Below are 21,373 nucleotides of genomic sequence, written 5' to 3'. Positions count from 1 at the left end.
GGGGCCTATAAACTACGTCCACCAGTGATGTTTTCCCCTCACTATCTCTAATCTCCACCCACAATGATTCAACATTTTGTTCATTCGAGTCAATATCATCTCTCACTGACATCTCGCTGACATCATCCTTTATTAACAGAGCTACCCCACCTCCTTTCCCTTCTTTTCTATCCTTCTGAATTGTCAGATACCCCTGTTGCAGGAGAGCTGGTTGGCGGTGACATGGAAGTGTCTGCAGTGTACGGGACCAGTCTGCTTCCACACATCCACAATGAATGTCCCACCCTTTATTTGGAAAAGTACAACTGAGAGTGGACAAGTTCCATCCCGGTCAGAGCAATCCAAAGCTTCAACTGATTGAGACCCTGGATTTGCATGTCTTGCAACGTGTTTTTCCATCAGTCTCTGTGATGCAATGGGTTAGTGCATTCGGTTTTTATCCGAAAGGTTGGTGGTTTGAGCCCACCCAGGGGTGAAGCCTTTAACTGTTTTTTCCCTGAGGATTCGGTGCCGCACAGTTCCAGGTTGTCATTGTGCGTTTTGGCTGCACGAATATATTCTGCAAACATTGCCAGCTGTGCTATTATCCAGTGCGTTCCCACTCCAATACTTTACTGAGCATTCAGCTCAAGTAAAACAATTACATTTTTGGATCATGTTCTGACTTCCAGCCGACTAGAAATAAATTAAGTTATTATGTTTAAAGAAAAGGACAATAATGACATCAAGCATTACGATGCAGCGATGTAGCAATGCAGCCTTCCCTGGTGGTCCAGTGATTAGGATTCGGCGCTCTCACCACCGCGGCCCTGGGTCGATTTCCGGCCAAGGAAATTGCACTTCCATCAAAATTAAAAACTTATGAGAAAGAGTTACATGCATCGCATGTGGAAAAAAAGATTCATTGATTTAAACATCATTCATTAATCCATTGTAGAAATTCAATCAATTATTTTGCCCTGAGTACGTGTGGAACTTTTATCCCGACCTCATTGTATTTGAGGAGCATGGTCCAGCCCCGGTATCTCCACCTGTGAAAGTAGGAAACTGCTGGAAATACACAACAGGACGGGTAGCCTTTGACAAACAATTAAACCCAGGTTACAGACTCTCTTCCTTCCCGTGCCCTTTGCGGGACACTTGTTCCCCTTTAATTTTACAGACTGACTGAGTTCATTAACCGCGGGGAGAGAGTAGGTGTCTCCATGGCCCCACTGTGCTAACATAGAAGATAGCACGATGGGGATGTGGGGATGTCGTGTGGTGGGTGGGGATCAGTGACATGTTTATGTAAAGGGCAGCGGAGGAGAAGGATTGACAGTTGTCAGTGAGGGACAGAAGTTGTTTAAGGTGAGCCAGCACATTCCCAATCAGCACAGAAGGCATTCACTGGTCAGCTGCCCTCTGCTGTACTTCTGGTCAGAGCGGTTTCCGCAGTCGAGCCGTTATCACGTTTGCTTTCCACGCGACAGGATCCCGTGCAGGAAGATTATGTTTAAACTTGCTGTGGAAGAACAGCCATGGGCGAGTTTATTCTCCTGTCAAAAGGGCAACAGTGGCTTCTCCCTTATTCTTTAATTGCTCTTTATTTCACTTCACGAAATTGTTCCAGAGTGTCGTCACTTAATCTTTTGTTCCGCTTTAAACACATAAAATGAGGCCGGAGGAATAACTACAGAAACCAAAGCAGAGGGATACAGACAAGATGAAGACGGAAGGGGAAATATTTTCCCCACCCAAAACTAATGCAGAAACCCCTCTGCTGCGCTCGGGGTGGCCACCCACAGCCTGGATACACTAACGTCCCAACAGCTCATTGACTGTCGGAGTGGGACCGCGCGGCGCTTCAGAAGACGGGTCGAAAAAGCAAAGTTACTGATTTGGTCCCATGTGTTTCTCTGCCTGACACCGGGAAACAGTGAGATGGGTTTTGGAGCATAGATCTGGTTATTGTGAAACAACAAAGAAAATATTAAGTCCAGAATTAAACTCTACAACGTGTGTCCTGCTCATTTAGCGGTTAGGCGCTCACAGAGGGAGCCCGAGTTCGGAATGTGACTGAAGGACAGTCGAAACTTCAATAACTGAACTTTAATAATTGCAGGATGAAATGTTATTCCCGATCTGAATTTACACACTCTGTTTTTTCGGAGATTTAAAATGTTCATTGCTCATAAGACAGGTAACCTGGGGCTACTTCTGTTCAATTTATTTTACAGCAAATATATTCTAAAATAAAGCACGCGCCGGGGACATTTCATGTGTGAGGCAAACGTGATTACCGCTGCACGACAGAAACCTTTGCCTAACCCAGTGCACTGGTTCATCATTTGCACCAAATTAACCCCAATGAGATAGGGATAAAAATTCCTCACATGCTCAGGGCAAAATAAATTGTTGAAGTTTTACAAAAGAATTTCATAGATTCTAATAATTTCATAGAACATAATAATGTTTAAATCAATAATTCTTATTTGTTAACATGATTTGCACAATAGATGAATTCTTGTTTTTGTAAGATTTTGAATTGAAAGTGCAACTTCCCAGGGTGGCAATCAAACCCAGGACAGAGTGGTGAAATCACCAAGCCCTTACCACCAGACCACCAGCAAATTATACATTGTTTTATTGCTGCATCCTTATAGTTGGTGACATTATTGTCATTTTCAATCCACTTGATTCACACCAAAACAAATTGTAACCGTGATCATAAATTCACGCCAAGTTGAGATCATATTCAAATGATTTGCTGAATCCACCCCTTACACCATTGCAACACAGGTTCGATTCTTGGTCAGGGAGATAATATTTACAACACGATTATCAAATTAAACCGTATATAATTGATGACATGCAGCTAATGTGAAAAATAAGAATTCATTTAATCACCATCAATTGACTGATAACTTTCTTTTGCAGAATGAAAGAAATAATAATGTGGTTACTGAGGGACAGTGGTGGCTTCAATCATTTATTTTCTCTTTCCATGTGATGAACTTTTATCCCTATCTCATTTACACACTGTATTTTAGGAGAATGGTTTAAATTTTAAGTGCTTATGACTCCAGGAATCCGATGCAACTTTTGTTAAAATTAACAGGACCGGCTACGACACAGAAAAAATATTCTCTAACATAATGTTTTTAGATCATGCCCCGGCCGATCATTCTTCGGTACAAAGTGGATGAACTGACCCTTCCCCACATTGAACCCCAGTAATCACAGTTGAGGGGAAATTTAATAGAGTTTTTCAGAATTATGGGGAAACTGTTTCCACGAGCAGGAGTGTCGGTAACCAGAGGACACAGACATAAGATAATGGGTAAAAGGAAAAATCCAGGGCGGGGGATGTGGGGAGAGGAGATATATTTTTACTCAGCGAGATGTTAGGATCTGGAATGCACTGTTTGAAACGTTTTGTCCTCAGGTAAGAAGGCAGTTTTCAGGAATAAGGTGAAATGGTGAATCTTCTGCACTGACTCTCTTTAACAAACATTTCACCGTTCCAAATGGCAGAAGTCAGACGGAGAAAAATATCCACTACAGAGTCTTTAAACTCCCGCTGGAAGTCCCAAGTTCCCTTCCAGAACTGGGAAATGTTCGAGTTGCAACAAGTTTTAAGCAAGTGCAGAGGCAGGGAAATGGAGGAGGGCAGGGTGGAAGGCAGGAGAGATCAAATGACAAAACGGTGATGGTGCATTTCTCTTCAACAAATATTCATTATTAGATGAGGGAAAATATCATTAAAATTATCCAGCGTATTCTGAATTGTTTCCCCTAATACCATCTGTGCAATAGCCAGAAATTAAATATCGTGTCACATGGTGCGATGGCATGTTCCAGTTCTATATATGTATCCATAGAATCAATTTCCAACAGTATCTTCAAACCCAATGACGACATTTATTTCCAATGTGTTTGCTGCAGGAACATGATCAGTCTATTTTTTTAATCGTTTTACTCAAACTGAATGCTCCCAAATGTATTGGAGTGGGAACTCACTGGATAACAGTGCAGCTGGCAATGTTTGCGTAATATATTCGCACAGCCAAAATGCACATTGACAACCTGGAACTGTGGGGCACTGAATCCTCAGAGGGAAAATTAACAGTTAAAGGCTTTTTCCCAGGGTGGGCTCGAACAGTTAACAGCCGAACACACTAACCCATTGTGCCACAGAGACTGATGCAAGCACATGTTACAAGACATCTTTAACCAGGGTGTCAATGACTTAAAGCTTCAGATTGCTCTGACCAGGTTGGAACTTGTCTACTCTCAGCTTCACGTTTCCAAAATAAAGCGTGCTTCATTGTGGATGCCTGGAAGCTGTCTGGTCCCGCAGTTGCCCCAGGCTAAGTGAGTGGGCAAACATTTGGCAGATGGAGTATAATGTCGGAAAGTGTGAGGTCATGCACTTTGGCTGAAAAATCAAAGAGCAAGCTATTAGTTAAATGGAGAAAGGTTGAAAAATGTTGCAATGCAGCGGTACCTGGGGGTACTTGTGCATGAAACACAAAAGAATAGTATGCAGATACAGCAAGTGATCAGGAAGACCAATGCAATCTTGGCCATTATTACAAAGGGGATGGAGTATAAAAGCAGGAAAGCCTTGCAACAATTCTATAGGGTATTGGTGAGGCCACACCTGGAATACTGCGTGCAGTTTTGGTTTCCATATTTATGAAAGGATATACTTGCTTTGGAGGCAGTTCGGAGAAGGTTCACTAGGTTGATTCCGGCGAGGAACGGGTTGACAGGACGGGACAAGTTAAATGCAAGAAGAATGTTCCCAATGTTGGGAAAGTCCAGAACCAGGGGACATAGTCTAAGGATAAGGGGTAAGCCATTTAGGACAGAGATGAAGAAAAATGTCCTCACTCAGAGAGTTGTGAACCTGTGGAATTCCCTATTGTTGATGCCAGTTCATTCGATATATTCAAGTGGGAGTTAGATATGGCCCTCATGGCTAAAGGGATCAAGGGGTATGGAGAGAAAGCAGGAAAGGGGTACAGAGGTGAATGATCAGACATGATCATATTGAATGGTGGTGCAAGCTCGAAGGGCCGAATGGCCTACACCTGCATCTATTTTCTATGTTTCTATGTTTCTATGTTGACTTATGAGGAAAGGTTGAGTCGGTTTGGCCTTTACTCATTGGAGTTCAGAAGAATGAGAGGTGATCTTATTGAAACGTATAAGATTTTGAGGGGACTTGACAAGATGGATGCAGAGAGGATGTTTCCACTGATGGGGGAGACTAGAACTAGAGGGCATGATCTTAGAATAAGGGGCCACCCATTTAAAACGCAGATGAGGAAAAATTTCTTCTCTCAGAGGATTGTAAATCTGTGGAATTCACTGCCTCAGATAGCTGTGGAAGCTGGATCATTGAATAAATTTAAGACAGAAATCGTTTCTTAAACGATAATGGGATAAGGGCTTATGGGGAGCGGGCGGGGAAGTGGAGCTGAGTCCATGATCGGATCAGCCATGATCTTATTAAATGGCGGAGCAGGCTCGAGGGCCGTATGGCCTACTCCTGTTCCTATTTCTGATGTTCTTATGTTCTATAATCTGGAAACACTATTCCACTGTTTATACAAACATTAAGAGAGTAAGAGGAGATAATAAATGATGTTTGTACAGGAGGAATTTTTGGGGAAGGGGATTGCTTGTCTCCAGGAAGTACTTGAGGCAGACACCACTGCAACTTCTGAGGCAAAAGTGAGCATTATTTGACTCAGATGAAGACACAAGACTATGGAGGGAGAGAGCAGAGCAGAGGGAGTAGTGTTCGATTACTCGAACAAACCGCTGGCAGATATGTGCTGCACAGAATGGCCTCCTACTGTGTTCCAAACACCGATTATTCAATTGTTGATGGCTGTGTATTTCTAGCATTGTCCTCGCTGAGGAAGTGCAGTCTGAAGTGTGAAGAGGAAATAGTGCATTTGGTCTGCACGTTTTTCGGTTTTGGAAACAGCTCTTTGCTTTCAGGAATGTTACGTTTGCAATTACAGAGACTCACGGTGGATATTGACAGGGCAATATGAGCGGAAATATGAGCGGTTTGCAGTCCAGACTGCGAGCTGTGCACTCCATAAGTAATCCCACTGAGGATCTGAAGATATAACCGCTCTCACACACACAATCTTGCGCTACAAGCAGTGTGTGACGTTCGGCTGAAATTATCGAGCTCCTGTTGAGTTCTGAGAGCATTTGGTCACATGACCATTTTATGCACTAACCGACGCAGTAAGACCGAGAATGGTGATGGAACAGAGAGAAACCAACAAAGGTTCAAGGAGAGCAAAGGGAAAGGGAAAGGGTGGGATTGAACAGCTGTAAGGGGTTTTCACAGGGTTGTTGTACCTTGGGTGTCTCTCTCTGGGCTTCTGCCCTCACAGCTTATGCCTGGCCTGTGAGGTACCCCGAGTGCTGCAAGAGCACCCCTGGAGAGACTGTGTCCACAGCTTATGAAGGGGGTTTTGAGACTCGTGCGTACCCACAGCTTATGCCTAGCCTGTGACGCAGCTGTGAGTGTCAAACACTCCTAACCCCTTCTTCCCTAGCCTGTGACACACAGTTGAGCGTTTTCGAGGCGCTCCTCGCTTCCCTTACACAGTTCTGACATAAGACTCATGATCAGGAGATGTAATACAATAGAACTGAGACAAGGTGATTCCAAGAGGAACTTTAGGCTTCCAATTTATTTGACAAGGTGTAACTCAACAAACAGCAATACACCAACAAAACAATCCCCCTAAATCCCACTAAAACGGACCCAACGAAAATCTTCACACCAGTTTAGCAGTACAATGCCCAACCTCCCACCTTTCCTGGCCTAACTGAGTTGGGAGTTCTGGGGACCAGAGGTTATACTCACTAATGTGCCTTCCGCAGTCTGGTGGTCTGTTTCTTCTATCTTCGGTGTCTTCATCCACTGGTTTTCCTTCAATGTCGAGAGGCTTGTGGTTGTGGTTGTTGAATCACGAGGGCAGGGAAAATCATCACTTCTTTCCTCACTACGTCAGAAACCCCTTTTTTATAGCCAGATTATCCAGTCCGCCTCTCCTGCTGAAGTCGATTCTTCTCATTGGTGGACTTTTGATTTTGAAAAATGCAGGAGTTTTAAATTGAGGGTTTTTTTTTCCCACTGATCTTAACCTACTCAAGGTTTGAGTGGGTGTTGATTGCATTGGCCTCCTGTAGCCATTGTGCTAGTCTGGCCTGAGCCAGATATTTCTATGCCTGATGAAAAAGGTGTTGGAATATGTATGTGGCATTGTTTAAATGCTGATGTTTTCAAGGGGCAAGTTTCGAGGGTATGCAGTTCCCAGACAATTTGATTAGTTCCAATGTCCAAACTGGCACTTTTGATATTGACTCCACCCCTTTTCTTGTAGACCCAACATGCACCTTTTAAAAAATCCAAAATTCGATTAAAGTTCGTAGTTTCTTCCATGTGTACTTTAGGATTTCAAACTTTCTGGTAGATAGTTCCAAATTAAATTCCCTTTCCGATGAGTCCAAACACTGTGGGGGGTCTCCATTCATTTGTGTCCCAAAGTTTTCCTTCCATCGGTTTCAATTCACAGCACAGACTGATCCCACAGCCCTTTTCCTTCTGGGTAAAATGAGGGGGTTTTCATCCTCCCCTACATAATCCCCCATCTGACACAGTCAGACACCACTCGAGTGTGTCAAAGTTCAGGGTGGTGAGAAAACCCTAGTTCTCCCAAATTGCCCAACTTTCCCCAGTTTAACTCTAAACTGATCCCGTCGATATAGATCGTAATTCCTTTTAACGCGGTACTAAACACAGAAATCCAAGAGGTTACAATACACGACAGCAACATACATATATGTACTTAAGGTTACAGCAACAATTGTACATTGAGCCTCATTTCAGTCTCAAACGTAAAACAAAGAAACCTGCCCTGCAAACTCCCCAGGAGCCATGTATGAAAAACGCAGTCATCCCTGGAAATAACAAAACCGCCTAAGTGTCGCGGTCAAGCTTTGTTTACACACCTTGAGTGTTTAGCAACGGCTCTCCTGGCTGTGTAGTAGCCTGAGGAACTGCGTTCTTTTTCTTTTTCTCCTGAGCTTACAGCTTGTAACTAGCAGATAAGCTACAATCAGGAGTTGGCCGATTACTAAGGCATGTGATCCCACCCGGAACCATGCAGGTATGTCTGCCCGTATTCCCAAATCCCACCATGCTGGGGGTTTAATCTGGGCAATCTCCCTTGCTAGAATTTCAGTTTTCAGCTCCATGGTGTAAAAATGTTTTTGAGACAAATCCACTGCCTGGAGGAGGGCTGTAAGTTTCTCAGGTAGTGGGGCAATGGGATAGCCAAACTGGGCGACATATTGTTGTAGGTGGCTGAGGTTGTTTTGTACCATGAGGTGAATCGTGGATGGTTCTGGTGTGTGCCACTTGAACCTCTGCCCTGGGTTTAAAGCAAAAGCTGCTGTACAGTATTGGACACCACCTTCCCGGTCCGTGTTCATACCGTTGGGCACTTGTGGTGACACAATATATCCCACCGCCTACATATGCTACCTGTGGAGGCATGTGGTTAGGGGCCATTACCTCCATTGTCCAATTGATAGGCTCTGCCCCAGCAGTGCTGAACCCGCATTGTGGCCTTGCAAAAGCGTTCAAGTGCTGGGGGCACAGGATTACCTGTGCTCCCCTGCTCCAACAACCCGAGAGGTCTGTACCTGTCACAGTGTGCTCCCACATTGTGACATAAGGTGGGACCTCTTGGAATCGAACATGCACCCCTCCACGAATGACTCCCACATTCTCCACTCGGTACAGGGGTGCTGGTCGTGGGGACACCCCCATCACGGGCATCCTGACCACCACACCCATGATGGTATGGTTTGACTTTCCACAGTCCACCGGTACCGGGTCGGCTTCCGACGCTACACGAAGTTGGTAAGGACTCAAAACATTATCATAAGGGTGCAGTGCTGCTAAGTGCTGGTTGCTGATCCAGGAGGGGACCTGTCCCTGTCTCAGATCCTCGAGGTTACTCCGTCTCTCTCCCAGCAACCAGGCCCCATACAGCACGCACACCTCATTTTGGGCGGCTTGATCGGAGGCGTTTCTATCCTCCCGAATCAAGGCGTTTACAGCCCTGGCCTGTGCCTCCAATTGAGAGATAATCTCCTTTAAGTGAACTGTCATTGCCACCTCTTCGTGGAGCGCGGATCCCACTACGGTATTGTCGTCCCCCAGGACTTTGTGTAGCTGATTCTTTAACCCATTTATCTGGAGGGCCAGCTGCATGTTATCCAAACTGTTTATGGCGGACGCCCCGGTGTTAAACCCCGTAAGAATGTCATTTGAAGTGCCACGCCTCTGCCTGCCCGATTCGGCCCTATCCCACTGTTTATACAAGTCTGTCACTTTGACATCCCCGAAGTCCAGTTCATAGAACTTCCGGAACATCTCCAGCAGCAGAGCCTGGTATAACAGCTCGGTTTCCCGGGGATACCACGTAGGTAGGCGGACTTCTGTCAGATTTAGCACCACTGATGCCACTGCGTAGTGTACCCCCTGATAAAATAGTTTCTCGGTAGGGACCAACACTAAACCATTCCCCGGCCCCCTGGTGTGGGACGGTGGGCTTGGCCGTGGGTGGGGGTTTTCTTTCCCGAAATACAAGTTCCGTGGCGTTTACTGGTACCCGGGGATTGGGGATCACACACGCCTCCCCGCTGCGATCCCATACCACCCCATCCCCGACATCCTGCCACCACGTATAAAAAGCAATGGAGACCCCCTCTGAACACACGCGAGTCATCCCCACATAAACAAATAAATTCCTTGGTCGTACGCCCACCATTTCTCCCAGCACACCGTTACCCCGCCAGATGACCCCATGATGGTTCGGTAGGTATCATTATACAGACGTTCCCAGTGCGAGTGTCGGTCTCCCATGTCCCACTTGAGCTTTCTGAGCCACCACCACCGTCCCAGAGGTATGTCCCCTTGGCAAGTTAGGCATACCTTCCTGCCTTCTGTCACTCTCACTCTGGAAGTGGTCACAGTGATCTCCGGGCAGGGGATGGAGGTCTCTCCGTAGGTAAACTCCTTATGGTTGGAGTACTTGGTGGAGTTCGATCTCAACCACCCAGGCCATTTCCCCTCGTGGGAGTAGGTGACCCGGACATCCGCCGCCAGAGTCCCTTCTCCTGTGGTCACTGTCGGCGCTCTGCCCCCAGAGCATCCGAAAACTAGGGAGTCCTCGGTGTCCCCTCGGTGCCCGGTGCAGATCCTTAGCGATACCAGCATCACTAACGTCCAGTAGGGAGGTGTTGACATCTGAAAGGCAAGATGAACATGGCCTTGCCTTGAGAGACCTCTCCAGGCTCGGCCCACTTAAAATGTTCCAAACACAAAAATGCTGTACCCAACCGTCACTGCCTTACCTAAACACAATTACTCACAACACAAATTAACAAAACAGGAAGGGAAAATATATACAGCGCCACCCGTCCCCGGAATGCCAGGCTATTTCCTGTCACTCCTCCTTACTGTCGGTGCAGAGTCCCACGTTATGGGCTGCAATGCCATCTCCTCCACCTCTTGGGCTAGCCCCAGCTGATCCACCATGGGAGATTCAGCTTCCCCTTGAACCTTGCTAATGGTAGAGTCTTTCTCCCTACTTCTGTTAGTGGGCTGGGACCCTCTACCCAGTGGTGGGATAGCCTTACTGGAGCAGTGAACCAGCCCCGGCTGTAGAGCTTCGGGACCTGCTGCCTCCTCCGGAGCCTCCAAATCCACCGGGGCCTGTCCTTCCCCAGTGCCTGATTCCCTTCCCTTGCTCGTCCCCTCTGTTTTTTTTACCTCTTTTGGGGTCAAACAATTTACAATGATTGATGTGATACCACTTCACCCGGCGAGGCAGTCGAACCGCATAGACCATAGGGCTAGCCTTGTCGACTCTGCTGTATGGTCCCATATATAATGCTTCAAAAACCCCGACCCGAGCATAGTTCCTCACCATGACCTGGTCCCCTATCTCCCATTCGTGGTGTTTGCTGGGCTCTAGCAGCAATCGGTTACTCTGAAGCTGTCTGCCCATGTTACTAGCAGCCTGCCAGTGAATCTGTTTGAGGTGTTCAAACAGGTTCCTGACAAACCCGTCCCGGTTCACCTCTCGGAGCTGCCCTTCGGTGAGAACCGGCGCCAACACATGCACTGGGGTTCTCATGATCCGGCCTGTCATCAGCTCATGGTGTGCGTACCCTGTGCTCTTTGACTGACTGGCCCGGATTCCCATAAGGACCAACGGTAAGACCTCCACCCACTTGTTAGGTGAGTCTCCCGTCTCCTTGCGCACCCTTTCCTTTAGGGTCCGGTTCAGGCGTTCTATGGGGCCTGAGGACTGAGGGTTGTAGGCGACATGCCATTTGGCTCTTATCCCCAGCACCTTTACGGTGGCCTGCATCACCTGGCCGGTGAAGTGGCTTCCCCGGTCGGACTCCACGATTTGAGGTAGACCCCACCGAGAGAACACCTCCCTCACCAGGATTTTTGCAGTCCCCACCGTGGTAACTGTTCGGCAAGGGAAGGCTTCCACCCACTTGGAAAACACATCCACCAGGACGAGGCAGTATTTATAGCCCCCCTGGGCGGCCGGTAGGAGTCCGATGTAGTCGATCTGGATCGACTGCCATGGTCCCTCTACCCGCCTGACGTGTCCCATAGACGCCTTCCTTTTCTGAGGGTCTGGGTTGTTTGCAGCGCAAATCAGACAGCCCGCACAGAAGTTGCGGATGTCTTCCCGGAGGTCTGGCCACCACCCTGCCTTTTCTACCCGTTGCCAGGTAGATTCCAGCCCAGGATGTCCCACACCTGGACCCTCATGGGCCAGCTGAAGGAATTCCCTCCGGTGTTGTGGCGGCACTACCCATTTGTCCCCTTTAAACAACATGCCTTCCCGCACAGCAATATCTACAGCACTGGATGGGCCCTCCGCCTTTTCCCCCTTTTGATAGCAGCCAAGGCAGCCTTCAGGATCGGATCCTGCATCTGGACTACTTTAAGGTCCGGGGTCACAGCCGCCCCTACGCTCCCTTGTGTCTCTGGCTTGCTTCTTGCTGCTGCTATCCTGCCTGCCTCATATGGGTCCCATGGGCGACCTGTGCGAGCACCTTCCCTTGCCAGCAGGTCTGCCTGCTGGTTACCTTCCCTCCGTGGCTCAGTTTTGGAGTGGGCCTTTACCTTCTGGATATCTACATCACCGGTTTCTCCCATTGCAGCTACGATCTTTCCTAGCAGGGGTTTGGTCACAAGGGGCTTCCCATCTGCAGAGGTGTACCCCCGGCATGACCAAATCGCCAGATACTCTGTACACGAATTGCAAGTGAACATGCTGTCCGAGCAAATCGTGTATGGGGTAGGGAATTCCTCGGGGTGTGTGAACACATACATCACCGCCGGGAGTTCCGCCTGCTGGGCGCTCAGGGTGCATGGGAGTTTAAGAGCCAAGGCAATCCCTGCCTTGGGATCCCAAACTCCGCAGCCCGTGATTCTTGTACCCGTGGACACTGAACTGGAGCCATCAACGTAGATCTCGCGACCTGTGGGGTGTATCCCTGCCCGAAATCCAAAGTTAATGTCCCATACTCCCTCCACAGAGCATGATGGGGCTGTCCTGGATAGATTAAATTTGCTGCGAGCCTGGGCTCGCAGAGGCCCTTGACCTTTAAAGTCATTTGGGAGAGGAGGAGGGTCCAGCGAGTGATTCTAGCACTGCTCACTGTCCCGTCCTTAATCTTCCCGTCCAACAGCACCTGCGTCGGGTTATGATGGGCGAGGAGTGTAATGGGGGTTTTTCCGGTAAAGATCTGAGCTCTCTTTACTGCCCAGTGGGTGGCAAGCAAGTGCCTCTCACAATTGGAGTATCCCTTTTCTACCTCCGTGAGGACCCTGGAGGAGTACACCACTGGTCTCAGCTGACCGTTTCGCCCCTGGACCAACACTGCACTTAAGCTGTCGCCACTGGCTGCCACCTCCCGGAAGAATTCCTCCCCCACATCAATTGCCCCAAGGGCTGGTGCTACCTGCAGGTCTCTCTTAAGACAGACAAATGCTGCCTCACAGTCCTTGTCCCATTCCCACTCGACCCCCTTATGCAGGAGTCTGAGCAGAGGGGTGGCAGTGGCTGCATAGTCCTCGATGAAGTCCCTAGAGTAGCCAGTGATTCCCAGGAAAGACCTTACCGTCCGACACATCCCTAGGGACAGGGAGTTCCGGCACTGCCTTTCTTCTAGCCTCATCAATGGCCCTTTCTCCTGCTCTTATCGTCAGGGCCAGGAATTTTACCTCTCCTCGACCTACCTGGGCTTACTTGGGATTAACTTTAAAACCCCCTTCCTTCAGTAAGACCAGCAGTTCGGCCAGCAGTGGACCGTGTTCCTCACTGCTGTCTGTGAACAACAACAGGTCGTCCACATACTGGACCAGCTGGTGTGACTGGCTGAAACCTTTTAAGCAGTTCGCCATGCATTGGTGAAAGATGCTGGGACTATTATGAAAGCCCTGTGGGAGGCAGCACCATGTATACTGCTGTTCCCGGAAGGTGAAGGCAAACTTGTACTGGTCTTCCCTCCGTACACGGATAGACCAGAAACCGTTGGATATGTCCAACACTGTGAACGTGGTTGCGGATGCACGGATTTCCCCTATCAGATCCGCAACCGCCGCTACTGTGGGAGCACAAGCTGGGATGTTTTTATTGAACACCCTATAATCCACCGGAGCCCTCCAAGAATAATCCGGTTTCCTAACCGGCCAAAGCGGGGAGTTGACATGGGTGGCTATGGGTCTCAAATCACCCTGCTCGACAAGCGAGCTTAAAGCTGTCTCCAAGTCTGCTTCTGCCTTTTGGGGAAAGCCATACTGCTTTTGCGGGCGGGACATGGGATCCCCATCTATTCTAACCTCCACTCCTGTGACTCTCCCACAGTCGTGTTTATGGGTGGCAAATGCTGCAAGATTTGCTTGCACATAGTCCCGGTACTCGGCCGGGGTATTACCGACCAGAACCTCCAGGTCGTAACCCACTTTTGGCTTCATTGTACACAGAGTCCCTTTTCCCTGTTTCTTATCAATAACCATGACTTCTCCCTCTGCTCCCGTGCCCACTGTGCCCCATAGACAGTGATTCCTCAAGTCTACTAGGATCTGGCGAGCGATGATAAAATCAGCCCCCAAGTTCCCTTTTCCCACCCGCTCCCAGTTCATCAGGACGCACTTCCATTGTGTTTGGAGTGCTCCGAAACGAACCGCGAGCGGGACTGAGAAAAACCCAGCCTTCTCATTACCTGTGAACCCAACTAGTTGATATGGCACCCCGTTTGATAGAGGTGAGGTTGCAGGGTCCTCCGAATGGACTATCGTGCTGGAAGCACCAGTGTCCAAAAGGTAGGTACCCAATACACCCTCAACCTCCATCTTGACCCAGGGTCGTCCCCAGGGGTCATATTCTAGTGGGCACAGGTATGCAGGCTGGGTCTGGGCTAGTTACGGCCTCTGTACTGCCAGGGTTGCTGGTGCTTCCCTGCCTGTTGCCGTGGCTACCTTCCCAGTCCCCTCCAGCGCTGTCCTCACTGCAGCTACTATCTGGTCAAGGGATGGTGAAGAGCTCGTTCCACTTCCCCCGCTCTGGGCGGCTCCTGAAGGACTTCTCCCCCCATATCTCTTTGCTGGGCTCCTGCAATCCCTTTTAAAATGCCTAGCTTTCCCGCACCCGTAGCACACTCCCTCCGTATCAGACGAGCGGCCATTCCATTTTGGGAATCGAGTTGGGTTTTACTTCATTTACCCGACCTTTGGAGGTTTTCTGCTCCTCCCCTCCTCCATTTCGTTGGACCAGTGCCAGTTGCCTGACCACTGCTTCCTCAGTGAGGTTGGGGTCCCGGGAATCGAACCACAGTTCTACCCTGGCCTTGAGCCGTGGCAAGCAGTTTGCCACCAGCATCCTCAGCCAGCGGCCAGTCTGTACCGCGGAAAGATTCGCCCGGTCGAGGAGCTCCCCACAGGCTGCGTGGTATACCACCCACAGCCTGTCCGCAAATGCCTGCGGGGTTTCCCCTGCGAGCTGCCTTGTCCTTTCGACCCGTTCGAAAGGACTCCGTCATTGAAGCCCATAGCCTCAAGGACAGCCCTCTGGACCTCAGTAAATGTACGCTGTCCCCTCCGGCATTCTGCCGGTAGGGCCTGGTACAATTTGCTGTCCAGAGAGAAGAGCAGCAGCTTGGCTGTCTCTTCCTCGTCGCACCCATTAATTTCCCCTGCCTGCATCACCTCGATGAAGTGGATAGACAGGTCCCTGCTGCGAGTGAGTTTGGCCAAATGGGCCACCGTGGCCCTGAGTGATTGAACTCCATGGGGAATAATAAAGTCGCTCTCCAGCGCTCCCCGACCTTGGCCACCTGCCTGTGGAGGACCGTACTTGCGCTGCCTGACCAGGCACATCTGCCCTGGTTCAGGATCTTTCTGCGCTGGTCCCTCTACCTCCGGCTGTCCCACCATACCCGGTGCAGCAGACAGTGCCTGGTAGCCTGATCCAGCCCTTAACTGACCCTCGGCTGGAGCCTCACATCCCTGCTGCCAAACGGGACACATTGGTCCTGCCCCCAGCCCTGGGTATGCTACTACCTGCGCGCCCCGCCCCTCCTGGTATCCCACCGGACAAACCACCGGACAAACCACCGGTGCCTCAGGAGGTGGTCGGGCGCCTCTTGCCTTTGGATTCTCCTCTACCTCCCAATACTCTCCTTTGTCCCCTGTGGACCCTCCGGGTCCTATCAGGGCGACCATCCCCTTTGCCTGGGATAGAGCGTGGGTGAGAGTTTTAATCCTCTCCTGACAGGGACCGTGATTTGCAAACTCACTGCTACTGGCCACTTTTTAGGCTGCCTGTTCGTCTTTTAATTTATTCTCCAGTTCCCAAATTTTCTGGGTGTGCCGAGAATTCTGATCCCGGAGGGACCCCTCACTACCCTTGGTCTCAGTGACCTGACACTGAAGATAGTCCCGGCTACTTCGGAAGGTCTCCAACAACTGCCGGTTCCTTTGCTGCTCCCCAGCTAATTCGGCCAGCAGGTTGTCCCCAACCACAGCCCGGATAGCAGAGAGCTCCTCTGATTTCTGAAGACTCTGTTCCAAGTCCTTCACCCGCTGGTCGAGCTTTCGGACTTGGCGGGTGAGGCAGATAAGCCAGATGGCCTTTTCCACCCTGTGGTTGTGGTCCTTCCCTGCTGTCCACTGTTCAGCAGCATCCACTGGGCGCTCTGCCTGAGTGAGGGCTTGCACTCAAGTTTTGGAGAGGTTCACCTTGCCAAAAATGTATGAGGAAATTCTCTCCTCCATTTTAGTTTCGTCTCTTATCACCTCATCTGTTATATTAACATCTCCTGTTTGCTTATGTCCCTTCGTGGTCACCATGTTCTGTAAGGGGTTTTCACAGGGTTGTTATTGTGCCTTGGGTGTCTCTCTCTGAGCTTCTGCACTCTCAGCTTATGCCTGGCCTGTGAGGTACCCTGAGTGCTGCAAGAGCACCCCTGGAGAGACTGTGTCTACAGCTTATGAAGGGGGTTTTGAGACTCGTGCGCCCCCACAGCTTATGCCTAGCCTGTGAGGCACCTGAGTGTCAAACACTCCTAACCCCTTCTTCCCTAAACTGTGACACACAGTTGAGCGTTTTCGAGGCGCTCCTAGCTTCCCTTACACGGTTCTGACATAAGACGCACGATCAGGAGATATATTACAATAGAACTGAGACAAGGTGATTCCAAGAGGAACTTTCGGCTTCCATTTTATTTGACAAGGTGTAACCCAACAAACAGCAATACATCAACAAACCAATCCCCCTAAATCCCACTAAAACAGACCCAACGAAAATCTTTACACCAGTTTAGCAGTACAATGCCCAACCTTCCACCTTTCCTGGCCTAACTGAGTTGGGAGTTCTGGGGACCAGAGGTTATACTCACTACTGTGCCTTCCGCAGTCTAGTGGTTTGTTTCTTCTATCTTCGGTGTCCTCGGACACTGGTTTTCCTTCAATGTCGAGAGGCTTGTGGTTGTGGTTGTTGAATGACGAGGGCAGGGAAAATCATCACTCCCTGCTACTACATCAGGAACCCCTTTTTTATAGCCAGATTATCCAGTCTGCCTCTCCTGCTGAAGTCGATTCTTCTCATTGGTGGACTTTTGATTTTGAAAAATACAGCAGTTTTAGGTTTTTAGGTTTTTTTCCCACTGATCTTAACCTACTCAAGGTTTGAATGGGTGTTGATTGCATTGGCCTCCTGTAGCCATTATGCTAGTCTGGCCTGAGCCAGATATTTCTATTCCTGATGAAAAAGGTGTTGGAATATGTATGTGGCATTGTTTAAATGCTGATGTTTTCAAGGGGCAAGTTTCGAGGGTATAGAGTTCCCAGACAATTTGATTAGTTCCAATGTCCAAACTGGCCCTTTTGATATTGACTCCACCCCTTTTCTTGCAGACGCAACATACACCTTTTAAAAAATCCCAAATTCGATTAAAGTTCGTAGTTTCTTCCATGTGCACTTTAGGATTTCAAACGTTCTGGTAGATAGTTCCAAATTAAATTCCCTTTCCTATGAGTCCAAACACTGGGCGGGGGGTGTATCCATGAATGCACCTCCTTTTATCCCCTGCAGGCCTTGTCTGCTCTTTTAAAATTCATTTGTTTCCCAAAGTTTTCCTTCCATCGGTTTCAATTCACAGCACAGACTGATCCCACAGCCCTTTTCCTTCTGGGTAAAATGAGGGGGTTTTCGTCCTCCCCTACACATTGGAGAATTGTATTATATGTTGAACACCAGACTCCAGTGCCCATGTATTGCTAGGTTTATCTGTCACTAGAGAATTATTCTGAATGTGAGTCACATATAGAATGACATATTATATACAGCACAGAAATAGCCCATTTGGCGTTTATATTCCACTCGAGCCTCCTCATGTCTTTTCACATCTAACTCTATCAGTGTAACTCTCTATTCCTTGATTCCTCAGTTACTTGTCTAGCCTCCCCTTAAATTAATCTATACTTTTCGCCTCAACTACTTCCTCACCAATTTCTGTGTAATGACACTTTTGCTGAATTCCCCACTTGGTTTCTTGGTGACTCTCTTATATTGATAGTTCCAGTGTTGTTCTTCCCCACACGTGAACACGCTCTCTCTGTGTCAACTCAATCAAAACCTTTCATCATATTTACACCTCAATTAGGTCACACCTCAGACTTCGCTTTTCAAAAGAAAAGAGATCCAGTCTCTTCATCCCTTTCTGATAGATATAAAGTCGTATTTCTGGTATCATTCTTGTAAATCGTGTTTGCAACCTCTCCAGTGCCTCTATATCCTTTTTATAAGGATATAAAGGCAAGAAACAAAAAGGGCCACTGACTATAAAAGGGCTGCAGGAGGGGTCAAAACTAAAAATCATGGTTTAAAAACTAGGATGAAAACACTCTACCTAAATGCACGCAGCATTCGAAATAAAGTAAATGAGATGATGGCACAAATCATTACAAATGGGTATGATTTGGTGGCCATTACAGAAACATGGTTGCAGGGTGACCAAGACTGGGAATTAAACATACAGGGGTATTTGACGATTCAGAATGATCGACAAGAAGGGAAAGGAGGTGGGGTAGCTCTGTTGATAAAAGATGATATCAGGGCAGTTGTGAGGGATGATATTGGCTCCAATGAACAAAATGATGAATCATTGTGGGTGCAGATTAGAGATAGTAAGGGGAAAAAATCACTGGTCAGCGTAGTTTATAGGCCCCCAAATAATATCTTCACGGTGGGGCGGGCAATAATCAAGGGAATAATGGAGGCATGTGAAAAAGGAACGGCAGTAGTCATGGGGGATTTTAACCTACATATCGATTGGTCAAATCAAATCGCACGGGGTAGACTGGAGGAGGAATTCATAGAATGCATACGGGATTGTTTCTTAGAACAGTATGTAACAGAACCTACAAGGGAGCAAGCCATCTTAGATCTGGTCCTGTGTAACGCGACAGGAAAAATAAATGATATGCTAGTAAAAGATCCTCTCGGAATGAGTGATCACAATATGGTTGAATTTGTAATACAGATTGAAGATGAGGAAGTTGTGTCAGAAACGAGCATACTATGCTTAAACAAAGGGGACTACAGTGGGATGAGGGCAGAGTTGGCTAATGTAGACTGGAAGCAAGGACTAAACGGTGGCACAATTGAGGAACAGTGGAGGACTTTTAAGGAGCTCTTTCATAGTGCGCAACAAAAATATATTCCAGTGAAAAAGAAGCGCGGCAAGAGAAGGGATAACCAGCTGTGGATAACCAAGGAAATAAAGGAAACTATCAAATCAAAGACCAATGCGTATAAGGTGGTCAAGGTTAGTGGGAAACTAGAGGATTGGGAAAATTTTAAGCAACAGCAAAAAATGACTAAAAAAGCAATACAGAAAGGAAAGATAGATTACGAAGGTAAACTTGCGCAAAACATAAAAACAGATCGTAAAAGCTTTACAGATTTATAAAACGGAAAAGAGTGACCAAAGTAAATGTTGGTCCCTTAGAAGATGAAAAGGGGGATTAATAATGGGAAATGTGGAAATGGCTGAGACCTTAAACAATTATTTTGCTTCCGTCTTCACAGTGGAAGACACAAAAACCATGCCAAAATTTGCAGGCCACAGGAATGTGGGAAGGGAGGACCTTGAGACAATCACTATCACTAGGGGGGTAGTGCTGGACAGGCTAATGGGACTGAAGGTAGACAAGTCCCCTGGTCCTGATGAAATGCATCCCAGGGTATTAAAAGAGATGGCGGAAATTATAGCAGATGCATTCGTTATAATCTACCAAAATTCTCTGGAGTCTGGGGAGGTACCAGCGGATTGGAAAGCAGCTAATGTAACGCCTCTGTTTAAAAAAGGGGGCAGACAAAAGGCAGCTTACTATAGGCCGGTTAGTTTAACATCTGTAGTGGGGAAAATGCTTGAAACTATCATTAAGGAAGAAATAGCTGGACATCTAGATAGGAATAGTGCAATCAAGCAGACGCAGCATGGATTTATGAAGGGGAAATCATGTTTAACTAACTTATTGGAATTCTTTGAGGAGATAACGAGCATGGTGGATAGAGGTGTACCGAGTGATGTGGTGTATTTAGATTTCCAAAAGGCATTCGATAAGGTGCCACACAAAAGGTTACTGCAGAAGATAAAGTTACGCGGAGTCAGTGGAAATGTATTAGCATGGATAGAGAATTGGCTGGCTAACAGAAAGCAGAGAGATGGGATAAATGGGTCCTTTTCCGGATGGAAATCAGTGGTTAGTGGTGTGCCACAGGGATCAGTGCTGGGACCACAACTGTTTACAATATACATAGATGAACTAGACGAGGGGACAGAGTGTAGTGCAACAAAATTTGCAGATGACACTAAGATTAGTGGGAAAGCGGGTTGTGTAGAGGACTCAGAGAGGCTGCAAGGAGATTTGGATAGGTTAAGCGAATGGGCTAAGGTTTGGCAGATGGAATACAATGTCGGAAAGTGTGAGGTCATCCACCTTGTGGAAAAAAAACAGTAAAAGGGAATATTATTTGAATGGGGAGAAATCACAACATGCTGTGGTGCAGAGGGACCTGGGGGTCCTTGTGCATGAATCCCAAAAGGTTAGTTTGCAGGTGCAGCAGGTAATCAGGAAGGCGAATGGAATGTTGGCCTTCATTGCGAGAAGGATGGAGTACAAAAGCAGGGAGTTCCTGCTGCAACTGTATAAGGTATTGGTAAGGCCGCACCTGGAGTACTGCGTGCAGTTTTGGTCACCTTACTTAAGGAAGGATATACTAGCTTTGGAAGGGGTACAGAGATGATTCACTCGGCTGATTCCAGAAATGAGGGGGTTACCTTATGATGATAGATTGAGTAGACTGGGTCTTTACTCATTGGAGTTCAGAAGGATGAGGGGTGATCTTATAGAAACATTTAAAATCATGAAAGGGATAGACAAGATAGAGGTTGAGAGGTTGTTTCCACTGGTAGGGGAGACTAGAACGAGGGGGCACAGCCTCAAAATACGGAGGAGCCAATTTAAAACCGAGTTGAGAAAGAATTTCTTCTACCAGAGGGTTGTGAATCTGTGGAATTCTCTGCCCAAGGAAGCAGTTGAGGCTAGCTCATTGAATGTTTTCAAATCAAAGATAGATAGATTTTTACCAATAAGGGAATTAAGGGTTACGGGGAGAGGGCGGGTAAGTGGAGCTGAGTCCACGACCAGATCAGCCATGATCTTATTGAATGGCGGAGC

The sequence above is a fragment of the Pristiophorus japonicus genome, unplaced genomic scaffold (genome assembly GCF_044704955.1).
Source record: "Pristiophorus japonicus isolate sPriJap1 unplaced genomic scaffold, sPriJap1.hap1 HAP1_SCAFFOLD_91, whole genome shotgun sequence".
Lineage (NCBI taxonomy): Eukaryota > Metazoa > Chordata > Chondrichthyes > Pristiophoridae > Pristiophorus > Pristiophorus japonicus.
Note: the sequence above shows the minus strand (reverse complement) of the source record.